Source organism: Ictidomys tridecemlineatus, chromosome 3 (assembly GCF_052094955.1).
Source record: "Ictidomys tridecemlineatus isolate mIctTri1 chromosome 3, mIctTri1.hap1, whole genome shotgun sequence".
NCBI classification, from domain to species: Eukaryota; Metazoa; Chordata; class Mammalia; order Rodentia; family Sciuridae; genus Ictidomys; species Ictidomys tridecemlineatus.
In genome coordinates, this window is record NC_135479.1 from 171,426,843 (window position 1) to 171,440,318 (window position 13,476).

The window sequence follows — 13,476 nt, forward strand, 5'->3', positions numbered from 1 at the left end:
CTATATGAAATTAACCTTGTAAAATGGAATTGCTTAAAAATACTAATTAGATTCTGTGTTTATCAAAACTGATTCATTCTACAGAAATGGTATTCTCCATTTCTCTCTATTGACAAAATTACTTTTCTGAGGCCTGATGTATAAGGAAAGTAGTTGAAGTTAGAAGTAAAAAGAGGGCCAGAAAGGAAAATGTCTCTTTGATAGTTATCAAAAGTCCATTTTCATATGAGTATTTATTGTGGATAGTAAAAAATGTATTTTCCCACTGTTAGAGAAAGAAATTACCAAAAAAGAAAAAAAGAAAAAGACATAAAACTAGAATAAAACTTGTAGTGGTAGATTGTTATTCTAAGGAGCTTTCTATTTTCTGATCAACTATACATTTGTTGTGCCAAAATAAATAAAAATAAATAATAATAAAGACAAATCTCATACTCTCCCTTCACATAAATTAACTCAAAATGAATCATAAATCTAAATATAAAATACCTAAAATTCCTAGAACATAACATAGGAGAACACCTACATGACCTTAATATAATAGTGATTTTTAGATAAAATACCAAACACATGATCATCTTTGATACAAACATGAAAGGGTAGATATAAAAGATATAAAAGTAGATACATAAACTAACATAATTTAGTTTACATATATTTATTTCCTATCTCTGTCCGCCCAGAGCAATAATTCCTCAGTAGTAGTAGAATACTAACTCCCAAATCTTAGTTTCAAAATATCATGCTAAAAATAAAAGAAACCAGGGTTCTAGAATTTCAAGGCTACAGCAGGAAAAGTATATTTTAGGGTGCCAGAGAGAAAGAAAATGATAAAAAGTACACTGAAGAAATTTTTAAGAAATTCAAAATCCAAATCTGGGTCAAGAAGAACAAAGTCGCAGAATTGACACTACTTGACTTTAAGACTTCTGTAAAGCTGCATTAATTAAAGCACTGTGTATTGGCCAAAAAATAGATAAATAGATCAATGGAATGGAAAAGAAAACTTGGAAATAGACCCACGTAAATATAAACCAATACTTGCCAAATGAATCAAGATAATGCCATAAAGAAAAGGTTGTCTTTTTCAACAAATTATGTGGGCTGGGGATGCAGCTCAGTGGTAGAACATTAGCCAAGGACAACTAGACATCTGTTTTGCTAAAATAAATAATAATAAAGACAAACCTCATACGCTCCCTTCACATAAATTAACTCAAAATGAATCATAAATCTATATATAAAATACCTAAAATTTCTAGAACATAACATAGGAGAACACCTACATGACCTTAATATAACGGTGATTTTTAGATACAACGCCAAATACATGATCCATGGAAACTAAGTTGATAAGATGGACTTCACTAAAATTAAAACCTTATGTTTTGCAAAGGACAATGTCAAGAGAATGATAAGACAAATCATAGACTGGGAGAAAATATTTGCAAGACACATCTGATAAAAGACTGTTATCTGAAATATCAAAGGACTCTTAAAATTTCACATTAGAAAAATGAATAGCTTTATTGAAAATGGGCAAATGATCTGAAGAGAACATATATAGATTTTAAGTAGACATATGAAAAATACTTAAAATCATATGTTATTAGAGAATTAAAAATTTAAAGAATGATGAGATACAATCAAATACCTATTAGAATTACCAAAATCCAAAACATTAACAACATCAAATGTTGGCAAGGATGTGTTGTAGCAGACATTCTAATTCACTATTAATTTGAAAGCAAAATTGTTCAGTCTTTCTGGAAGGCTGTTTAGCAATTTTTTGCAAAAGTAAATACTTACTTAACATATGATCTTGCAATTGTACTTGTTGATATTTACCCAAATGAATTGAAAAGTATATTCACAAAAAACTGAACATGAACGCTTATAGTAGCTTTATTCACAATTGCTAAAACTTGGAAGCAACCTTCCTTCAATAAGCGAATGGATAAATTATCTGTGGTACCTCAAGTGGAATATTATTCAATGCTAAGAAATGAGTTAGGGCTGGGGATATGGCTCAAGCGGTAGCGTGCTCGCCTGGCATGCGTGCGGCCCGGGTTCGATCCTCAGCACCACATACAAACAAAGATGTTGTGTCCGCCGAAAACTAAAAAATAAATAGTAAAAAATTAAAAAAAAAAAAAGAAATGAGTTATCAAACCATGAAAAAATATGGAGGAGTAGAGGAGAAAAATGCATGTATTAAGTGAAAAAGCCAATCTGAAAAAAAATACATACTGTTTTGTTCCAACTGTGTTCCATTACTTGAAAAGAGAAACTATGAAAACTGTAAAATGATAAGTGGTAGCCAGGATTGAGGGAAGGGAGAGATAAAAAGGTAAAAAATAGGATTCTAAAAGCTGTGATACCAGAATACATTTGTCAAAATCCATAGATGTACAATGCCAAGAATGAGCCCTAATACAAACTATTGTCTTTAAGAGATATTGTTAGGTCAATGTAGACTCTCAGTTGTACCAAATGTATCATCACGGTGCTAGATGTAAATAGGTAAGTAGTGACAGTGTGGAGATGGGGTGCACATGGGAACTCTCCGCAAGTTCCACTCAATTTTGCTGTGAACCCAAAACTTCACTTAGTATAAACTTTAGTGATTTAGGAATCAACAATTGAAATTGAGAATATAACATTTTCTGGAAATACTTGTTATGTAAATCTTAGTAAGTACTGTTATGGTTTAGATGTGGTGTTCCCCAAAAGATCACGTGTGATTGGGGGTTATAAGAGTTTTAACCCAGTCAGTGAATTAATCACCTGATGGGATTAACTGCATGGGAATTAAAGTGGTAGGGTGTGGCTGGAGGAGTGGGAATTGAGGTGTGGCTTTGGGGTATATATTTGTATCTGTCCAGTGGAGACTCTGTGCTTCCTGATCAGGTGAGCCCCTTGTCTCTGCCACACTTCCCTGCCATGATGATGATGCTCAGCCTCACCTTGGAGCCTGAGGAATGGAGCCAGCCTTCTGCAGACTTAGACCTCTTCCTTAAAATCGTTCTGTTCAGATCCTTTAGTCCCGAGAGCAAAAAAAGAAAAAAGCTGACTAAAACAGGTACCAACCACAAAAGAAAAGATTGACATGTTCAATTATATTAAAATTAGAAATTTCTGTCAACAAAATACATTCTTTAAAAACCAGTCAGGAAAAACGTATTTGTCATGTCACACATGTCCAGAACACCTGTGAAGAAAAATGCAAACAATCCAGTAGAAAAAGAGTAAAGGAAATGAATAGATAATTTAGAGAAGTAAACTCAAATAACCAAAATAAATAAAATAGATGCATAACCTTGCTAGTAATCTGTAAAATACTAATTGAAATTCAGTAAAATCATTTCAGATTTATCAACAATAAAATTTTTATAAGTCTGAGGTTAGTAATGCTTGATATGGACATGAAAAAAATATAAAAATTTTTGTATTGGTCTGGGGCTGTAGCTCAATGGGTACAGCGCTTGCCAGGCATGTGCGAGGCACTCGGTTCCATCCTCAGCACCACATAGAAATAAGTTAATAAAATAAAGTATTGTGTCCATCTACAAGTAAAAGAACTTTAAAAAAAATTATAGTGATGGGAAAATCAATTGGCACAACCGTTTTAGATAGCAATTTACCAATATCTTACCAAGATGAAAATACTGAGTCGTAGAGAAACTTTTTCCATTCGAACAAAATATATATATATATACACATAAAATGTCTGTTACAAAATTGTAACAAAAATGTGGATCAACAGAAAATGATTAAGTAGATTTTCATGTATTCTTTCAATAAAACACTATACAATCATTAAAATGAGTAAACACTACATGTATCATTGTGAACCAATTCAAAACCAGAGTACAGTGAAAAGTGAGTAAATGAGTGGCTTGTATAATGCAATAGTATTTGTGTTGTTATGGCTTAAGATATGAAGTGTCTGCCAGAAATTTGTGAGACAATATAAGAATGTTCAGAAGCAAAATAATTGGGTTATGAGAACCTTAACCTAATCAGTGGATTAACTAATATGGATTAAGTGGGCAATAACTGGAGGCAGGAAGGGTGTGGCTAGAGGAAGTAGGTCATTAGGGGTTTGTCTTTGGGAATTATATTTTGTCCCTGGTGAGCAGAGGTCTATCTGCTTCCTGGTCTCCATGCTTCCTCAACTTGGACCCAAAGCAGTGACCTCTGAAACCATGAGCCCCAAATAAACTATTCCTTCTCTACATTATTCTTGTCAAGTCTTTTGGTCACAGCAGTAAAAAAGTTGACTAAAACATATGTAAAGCTAGAAAATATCAGAATAGTATTACGTGTTGTTTATGGATAAATACAATTTTAATTAGAATGAAAAAACTTACAAAGTGTTATGGTGTGAGCTGATAAATACAATCAATAAGAATGTAAGTTATAAGTTTTAGATTAGTAAAAAATATAGGTTATAGATATAAGATTTTGATAAGTGAGATAAGATGATTATAAAGCAAGAACTGTCACAAACAGGCCTAAGACTCCATTTTGCTGCCTTCTTTAAAAAAAAAAAAAAAAAAAAAAAACCTGTTACAAGAGCTGTTTCTGAGAAACTAAAATGAAAGCTTTCCTCTTATAATATATTGTTTTCTATACTTTGTACCTCACAAAATGTACTCAACCCAGGATATGGTGGTCTTGGTAACCCAAGACTTTAAAGTAGATTCTCACCCCCACTAACTACCTGCTCAAACTCAGGATACGGTTGTCTAACACTTGCTCAAACCCAAGGTGCGATTGTCAGTTGCTGTCTTAACTTCTATGATTGGCTTGCTTGCATGACACTAAGGAAAGCCCTTGAGTTGTTGTTTTTGTCTTTTTAAGTTCCCAGAATACAGGCCAGGAAATTGCTGTTCTCCCCACAGAGCTTCGGCCTATAAGGGTGGGTGACACTCCCTGGCCAGTAAATAAAGCTCTCATTGATTTGAATTCAGACTTAAGAGTGTTTTCTGAAGCAGGTCCCATAACAAAAGAAATTACCTAACCTGGGCTTATTTTAGGAAAGAGAGGGAGAGTAATTGGCCAAGGAAAGATATCTTGGGTAGTTTCAATTCCTTGTAAAGTTTTTATTATTTATTTATTTATTTAAGTTAAAGCAAGCAGAACAAGGAGATTCTATTTTATGTAACATTCCCTTAAATCTTCTGTATATGAAATATTTATTAATTGTGGAGAAGTGTGACAAATTTGAACAAATGATGCGTCTGCTCTCTGCTCATTACTACTTATTCCTGACATGGAAAGAACAATCTTCCTGAATTTCACTGAAGGAACAGGAAAAGTTTTATAATAACCTAATGATTTAAACCAAAGGGAATGGAAATAGGAACTAAAATGAGAACATAAATCTGTAAGGAAAATACATAGGCACGAATCCCCCAAACCATGAAAATGAAAGAATGCCTCAAGGCATCATCTTTCACTGTTCAGTAAGAGATGAAACCTGACAGAAATTGAGTATGCTGAACACAATATTTTATTTAGTTCTCTAACTCTAATTATTAGACAAATTTTCAGTCAGGAAGCAAAAAGTCAAATTATGTAGAGATGCCATCTGAAAGTGTGTCATTACAGCAAATGAAAAGCTGGCCTTTCCCCTGAATTGAGAAATTAAAAATCAGACCTAGGTGAGAATCTAAATTAACACACAATCGCTCTGTATCTTGCATTTGACTTTACAATTTCCCTACAATAGTCATAATGACGAATGCAACAGTTTTGTTACCAGGTCATCCATGGAATTGCCATCATGGAAAGGAAGAGTCAGTTATACTCCAAGAAGAAATGTATTCAAGAAAAACTATCACAGCCCTTGATTAGATCCCCTATTTCTTCTATTCATATGCTGTCATTCATTTCCCATAGATTGGTTTTTAGATAGTCCAAGGCTGCTTTCCAAGCATTCTTGTGCTAGAATGAAAAGATGGAAAAGAAGTGATGTCCTCAAGCACTTGTGCCTCAACCTGCACAGATCCTCACAAAGTGAGACCTACGAAAGGAGGACATGGTTGTCTGCATTCCTGAGATTTTCCATACTTTCATCCAAATTTCATTTGTCTTTATATTTCATCAAGTACTAAAGAGTTAGTATTATCAGCTTCCAGCACTAGCACTAAAGGAAAAAAAATCCCAAAATATTAGTCTTTACAAAAATTTTATTGGTTCATTATAATTATATGTAATAATAGGATTCATTGTGACATATTTGTTCATTCACATAACATTGGTTAATTGCATTTCCCCAGAACCTCTCTTTCTTCCCCTCCTCCCTCCCACTGGTATCCTATCTCTACCTTATCCATCTATTTTCATAAGACACCTCACCCCTCCATTCCCACCCACTCCTCCTCCAGTGTCCACATATGAGAGAAAACACAACCACCCTTGACTTTCTGAATTTGGTTTATTTTACTTGTTATAATTCTCTCAAGTTTTTTTGGCCCCACTTATCAGGGTCTTTCATTGAATTGCAATGACTCTCAGGTAGGATCTAATGAAATCCCAGTCACTTAAACAAAAATGTGAAGTTGCATGGAAAATCAAGATATATTTTTTCATTATAGAAATATTATATATCAGGGAAACCTTCTTGATAAGTAACTGAATCTATGTTTAATCCCTCTATTTAATGTTCTTTGAGTTTTTCCTATATAACAGATAAATGAAAATGCAATGAAAAAATGGTTAACATGTCAGGGAGCAAGTTATTAACACTTATGAAATCATAGACATTCAATTTTCCCAACAAGGCAGTTCTTCAGATTTCTATTACAATCTCAAAGCATAAGAGAATTCAGGAGAAACCTAAAACTCATGAAGCCTCTATATTTGAAACAATGAAGAAACTATAGGGTGCCGTTTCATTTTATTGGTTATTATACAACTTTTGTGGAGTAGAGATTGTAATAATGATTTTTTAAGTACATGAGTCCTTTTCAACTCATTTTAGCCCCTCACAAGAACCCTGAATAGTGGGCTAAATAGTTACCATTACTCTTCTATCTCATGCAGCCTTCTGCCTCAGTTATATTCCTCAATGACAAAAACCTTTTCTGGTAATCATTTTCTTATGCTAAGCAAAGTGCCTAGTAAATACTAGAGGCTCAATAAATATGGGAGAAATAAGCAAATTCTTCACATTTCATAGATGTGGAAACTGAGGTTTGGAAATAGAGAGGGGCTTTTCTAAGGAGAAAAAGCAAATCCTAAGCCTCATAACTTTGGCAGTCCACTTGACCTTGCCTATGTCAAGATAGTGAGTGTGGAAACTCCAGAGTCTCAAAAAGTGGCTGAGAGTCAATGACACCTAATTAATGGGAAATAATGTGACAAAATATCCATTTACAGATAGTGATAACATCCTGTTCAAGTCAACTAGTGAGGAAATTTCTGTCTCCTTACTTCTCAAATATGCCAAGCAGGTCAATTTTCTGTTCCTAATAATTTAAATCCCCAAGATCCATTTAAACGTAATGTAATCTAAGAACAAAAACAAATGTTGCTTCCCACCATGTGTACCAGGAAGCATTTGCTCATGTCTCAGCCAGATTATATAACAGACACTGTTCAGGTGGTTCAGTGTCGATTAAGAGAGAGCAATATTAGTTGGATTATGGATATCTAAAACATGTGTGATTTCTTGGTTTCATTTAGCCTAACTTCCAGAAGACTCTTACCATACAGCACCTCTTAGTCTAGTCTGATGTGGGAAGATGGGGCATACATTTTGGTTTATTGTGACACAGCTGCTTCCAAAAGAACCTTGTCAGGGCAGTTTTATACACTGGGTAGGCATGTGTGTTCTGCATATTAGGAAAGACTTTTTCCCTGCCAGGGCAATAGGATTTTTATTCTGAATTCATTTAAAGACTCAAATGAGGTTATAATGGTAAATATCACAGGAGAAAATGTCAACAATGACCTTCACAGTTCTCAAAATATTTTGGCTTTGTCCACCAAACCATTTAGGGAAGAAACATAACTCTTCTGTGCTCTCATTCTGCTTCTTGCTTTAAGGTTGGTGAGATAGTGTAGGAGAGTCCAATTATTTTTATTAATGAATTTTATTTATTTATTTATTTATACTTATAAATGAAATGTATGGGGCAAGAGGAATGATTTTTTTTTTTTTTTTTGGTACTAGGGATTGGACTCAGGGGCACTCAACCACTGAGCCACATATCCAGCCCCATTTTGCATTTTATTTAGAGACAGGGTATCACTGAGTTGCTTAGCACCTCACTTATGCTAAGGCTGGCTTTGAACTCACCATCCTCCTGCCTCAGCCCCCCCCCCCAACCACTGGGATTACAGATGTGCGCCACCACACCCAGCTGGAATGAACTTCTTACTTAAATTTGTTAAATTGTTTGACTCTTTAAATCCATGCTACCTTACTGATTTCATATATTAACAAAATATGTTTTCTAAATTCATGGACATCTTTCCAAATAATCAAACACAAGAAATGCCTACTCATTTTTTTTTATTGTTGGTCGTTCAAAACATTACATAGTTCTTAATACATCATATTTCACAGTTTGATTCAAGCGGGTTATGAACTCCCAACTTTACCCCGTATACAGATTGCTGTATCACATCAGTTACCCTTCCATTGATTGACATATTGCCTTTCTAGTGTCTGATGTATTCTGCTGTCTGTCCTATTCTCTACTATCCCCCCTCCCCTCCCCTCCCCTCCCCTTTTCTCTCTCTACCCCTTCTACTGTAAATCATTTCTTCCATTTGTATTATCTTGTCTTACCCCTCCTTTCCTCTTATATATCATTTTGTATAACCCTGAGGATCGCCTTCCATTTCCATGCGATTTCCCTTCTCACTCCCTTTCCCTCCCACCTCTCATCCCTGTTTAATGTAAATCTTCTTCTCAAGCTCTTCGTCCCTACCCTGTCCTTGTTTACTCCCCTTATATCAAAGGGGTCATTTGGTATTTGTTTTTTAAAGATTGACTAGCTTCACTTAGCATAATCTGCTCTAATGCCATCCATTTCCCTCCAAATTCTATGATTTTGTCATTTTTTAATGCAGAGTAATACTCCATTGTGTATAAATGCCACATTTTTTTTATCCATTCATCTATTGAAGGGCATCTAGGCTGATTCCACCATCTTGCTATCGTGAATTGTGCTGCTATGAACATCGATGTAGCAGTGTCCCTGTAGCATGCTCTTATTAGGTCTTTAGGGAATAGACGGAGAAGGGGAATAGCTGGGTCAAATGGTGGTCCTACTCATTTTTTTTAAATTCAAAGAATAATAAAGTGTGTAAAATAGTAGGCAACCTCATTACCAAGTGATATCAACCAAGAAACAATACTTTCACAATATTCTACTAATAGGCATGTCTTAAAGATTTTTTAACCAATCCCTTAAATGACATTTAGCTTTTTCCCAAATATTATAAATATTATAGAGATAGTGCTCAAAACACAGTTATACACTTCAATTAATTTCATAGGATAAGGAGGTTGAAGAGATGCTGTTTTTAAAGCCCTACCTACATATCTCCAGGCTCTCATGCAAAAGGTTGAACCAAATACTCCTGTCCACTGTAAAGATATCATCAATTTATAGGAGTTCTCCTATTTTACCATAAAAACAACAAAAAAAGGATTTTTCAAATTTTCCATAATGAAAGCAAGCAAGAAAAGTAAGAGTACAATACCAGTAGCATCTTTGTTTCAATTCATTTTCTCAGGTGGAAAGAGACCTGACTACAAGTTGCTGAGTATCTATAATAAGCCAGTGATATGCAAAGTGCTTGACATAGGCATTTCATTCAGTCTTCAACAATAACCTTGGGAAATAGGTATGTATTATCACTCCCATGTTACCCAAGAAAGCAATTGAGATGCAGAAAGGTTGAGTGCTTTGACCAATTTTACCTAGACAATCAGCCTTGTCTCTGGGATATGAAGGCACTTTTGTCTGACATTGTTCCCTTCTCATCCAAGGTTGATGTTCTTCAACAGCTGTTTACAATGTGAAGGGCACACAACTTGCAGTTGTTTACAATGTGAATGGCACACAACTTTGCCGAGTTCCATATAATTCAAGATATCCTAGTGTCAGATTTGGAAAAAATATCCAGTTCAACATTTACTTCTTTTATAGAAAAACACATAAAACAATTAGGGAGGAAATTGAAATATTATTTTCTAACACTTTTACACAATTTTCAACTCAAGAGTTACTCATATTCTGTAAAACTCAAAGTTTCAGACAGAACTTTTCAAAAGGGTCTAGGGAAAATATATTTTTTGATATCCTTTCCAGCTTAAATTTTTTTAAAAAAGGTTAACTTAACTAATGAACATATATCTTGAGAAATAAATGGCAGAGAAAAATAAAAAGGCAAAATGAGAGCTAAGAAGCGTGTTGTACATCAGGGAATGTGCACTTAAGAACAATAGTGACAATTTCTAATGCATAACTCACATCCCACACGCCCATATGAAAAGCAAAATCTTGAGTAAAAGGCTTTGCTGTCAATTATAATGTCTGCTCTAACACTTTGTATTAATGAAACTGGAGCAGAAGGAGGGGAATGCACATGGTTTTTTTTGTTAGCAATACACAAGTGACTTCATTGGTTTCAACTTTTTAGTTGAAAATAGCTGTGAGCATTATCACTATACACAGTTATAGAGTTATCCTTTTGTTGACTTTGCTTCCAGATTTTTTTATGTTGAAATTTAATCATAAAGTCATCCTTTCTAAACGAGAATTGTACCCTTAATCATACTCATTGCTAATGTTTATAACTTAAGTTAAATTTTCTCTCAAGATGATTACTCTTTAATATGACATTTTATAATGAAGTAGGCAGAGCAACACAAAGATTTTGCAAGACTTTTTTTGGCCCCTTTCCTCCATAGGAAAGTAGCAGTGACAAATCCCAAATTATAAATCAGAGAATTATGAAATCCTATATTTCTCTTTATTTTAATACTACATTATTTACATTCCCTCCAACATAGTAACTTGCCTTTATGGTATGTGTGGTGCTTAATATTTATAGGAACATCAGAGATTGTCAATCTTGCTTTTCATTTCATAACTTCAATTTGGAAGAGGACAAATTTGAAGTTAGAAAACTAAGAAAATCTAAATAATTTATACTTCACTTGGGAGAAAGAACCCTCCCACCCTTTTCCCCCCTGTTTGCAAATAGGTGTTCAAAGGAAAAATTCAGGACCATGAGCACTGCTGGCATTGTCATCTAATCTGATAGATATTTGAAAAACAAATCATTATTCTTATTTATCTATGCTGTAGGAAATTGGATTTAACCAGGTTTTGAAAAAAGGAGTCTCCCAGAATCCTGACACTGATGCACACAGGGTGGTTATCTTCCATCTGATACCAGACTAAAAATGTTCACCTCACCCCTAGTACCCACCCAGGGGATCCCACCTTCCTCAAAGAAAACCTATGAATGTCCCAAAGGCATTCATCCTATGTTATGTATTGCAGGACTAACCTCAATAGACGTATTATATATATATATATATATATATATATATATATATATAATCAGTTGTTTCAATACCCTAAATCTTCCAAAATAAACAAATATTTGAATGATATGACATTATTTTTATTGGAGTCAGAAATTTTAGATTTTGCAATATCATATCCATTCTGGTAACTAAAATGAATGATTTTTGTACACACACAACACACTGGCATGCACTGTGCACTCTTATTAAAAGAAAAAGAAAAGTATGATTATATGACATTGGGTGAATCACAATTTTTTAAAAAGCCACAGGTAGACTATTTAACACAATTTGTATTGGCCAGAAAGCATTCTTCATCTCCCTTAGGCATATTACGAGCATAGCTTTATCCAGCTCCCATGTTCCCAGCCCTGCAGAGGCAATATTTCCAAAAGTGAGATTCTGTCATTAGAGGAACCTGTAAAAGGAAGGATACACATGCTCTCTTTGGCAGAAGATGCTCATTAGAACTCCCACAGCAGAAGTCTCTCACCAATTCAATTTAGCAACTTTTATTTACTCAACACTTACAAAAACCATAAAGAAAGAATAGATGGCCTTCAGGCTATTCCAAAATTACTGCAGAAGTAATACCACTCTTCATTTCTGCTGGGTAGGGAATCCACTTACTTTTCCACAAAGGGACTGTACCTTCCACTTCACTTTTTTTTTGACAGCAGCATGGGTCTTCTGCTAAGATTCAGGCCTGGGGGGCATTGCCAATTAGAGCAGAGAGAAGCTTCTTAACATTCTTTCCATATCTTGATCCAAATGCCCTAATACCCTGGGTGGGAAAACACAATTTGAAGCAGGTTCACATACAATCTCTCGATACACCCATTCAGCATTACCAAATGTAGAACTGAAACAATGAAAACCATGGAAAGGGTACATGTAAAGTCATCTGATTATCTTCCAGACCATGAAAACTGTACCTGTGAGCCAGACCTGACATTAACCTTCAAAATACATGCAAAGCATTAGATTTTATACATATAAGCATATGTCTTATATATAAAAATGAATATTTATAATATATATTTACATATATAATCAAATATATACACATAATCAAATATATACACATAATCTAATATATAATATATAACATATAATACATAATCTAATATAGGCTTATATAATCTAACATAATATTTACATATATAATCTAAAATTCAGTCCTCACAACAATCCTATGAAGTAGCTAGTAGTGTTATCATCCATATTTATACATTAGGAAACTGAAAGTTTTAGTAACTTTCCCAAGGTCACATAGTATGTATTAGGCTGGGTTTATACTAAGACATTCTGGTTTCAGAGTTTATGAACGAACTCCCACATTGTACAACTTCTCTCACTTTTCAGACAATAATGAAATTTTATGTTTCCTTTAAAACATCCTACAGAAATATTAACTTGATTAATTATCAGCCACCACTTCCAAATTTCCCAAGTTTATTTTAAAAGCATGCACATTTAAATTTTTATATTCTTAGGGTTTTACAAATAACATAAACTTCTTTGAAATTCCCAGATACATGCAAATAAAGTTTTGAACCAATATTTGATACACTAGCAAGCTGTGCCAAGCATTTTTTATCACTAAGAAAGGCAAGTTTTAATGGCCCAATAATTCATTTGTTTATTTTTATTCAATTATTTATTTATAACAGCTAGAGCATGCACCCTCTTGGATTAATCTTACAGATGAAAAATCTCACAGAGAGTAAAGAAATGAACAGATGGCAAAATTCCAGGAAAAGCCAGGAAACTTAGTAGTTTTCTGCATAGCAATTTAAAGTAAAATTCACATCAAAACCCGAGCATATGACTATCTGAAGCAGGCAATCTGTTGTCTGGGTTAGAGTTTGCAGGAAAAAGCACAAGTACAACCAATAAGCATATCATCTCTG

The 13,476-nt window shown here is 34.1% G+C and overlaps 1 long non-coding RNA gene across 1 annotated transcript in view; it reads right to left on the bottom strand.

Moving 5' to 3' along the window:
• The window catches only part of LOC120883977 (uncharacterized), a 52,802-nt gene extending 40,215 nt beyond the window's left edge, over positions 1 to 12,587 (bottom strand). Inside the window, exons 1-2 of the long non-coding RNA XR_013436935.1 lie at positions 12,194 to 12,587; positions 9,947 to 10,123 (exon numbers count right to left, since the gene is read on the bottom strand). This is a non-coding gene — a long non-coding RNA (uncharacterized LOC120883977). The remainder of the gene's footprint in view (positions 1 to 9,946; positions 10,124 to 12,193) is intronic.
• Positions 12,588 to 13,476: the final 889 nt, after the last annotated feature.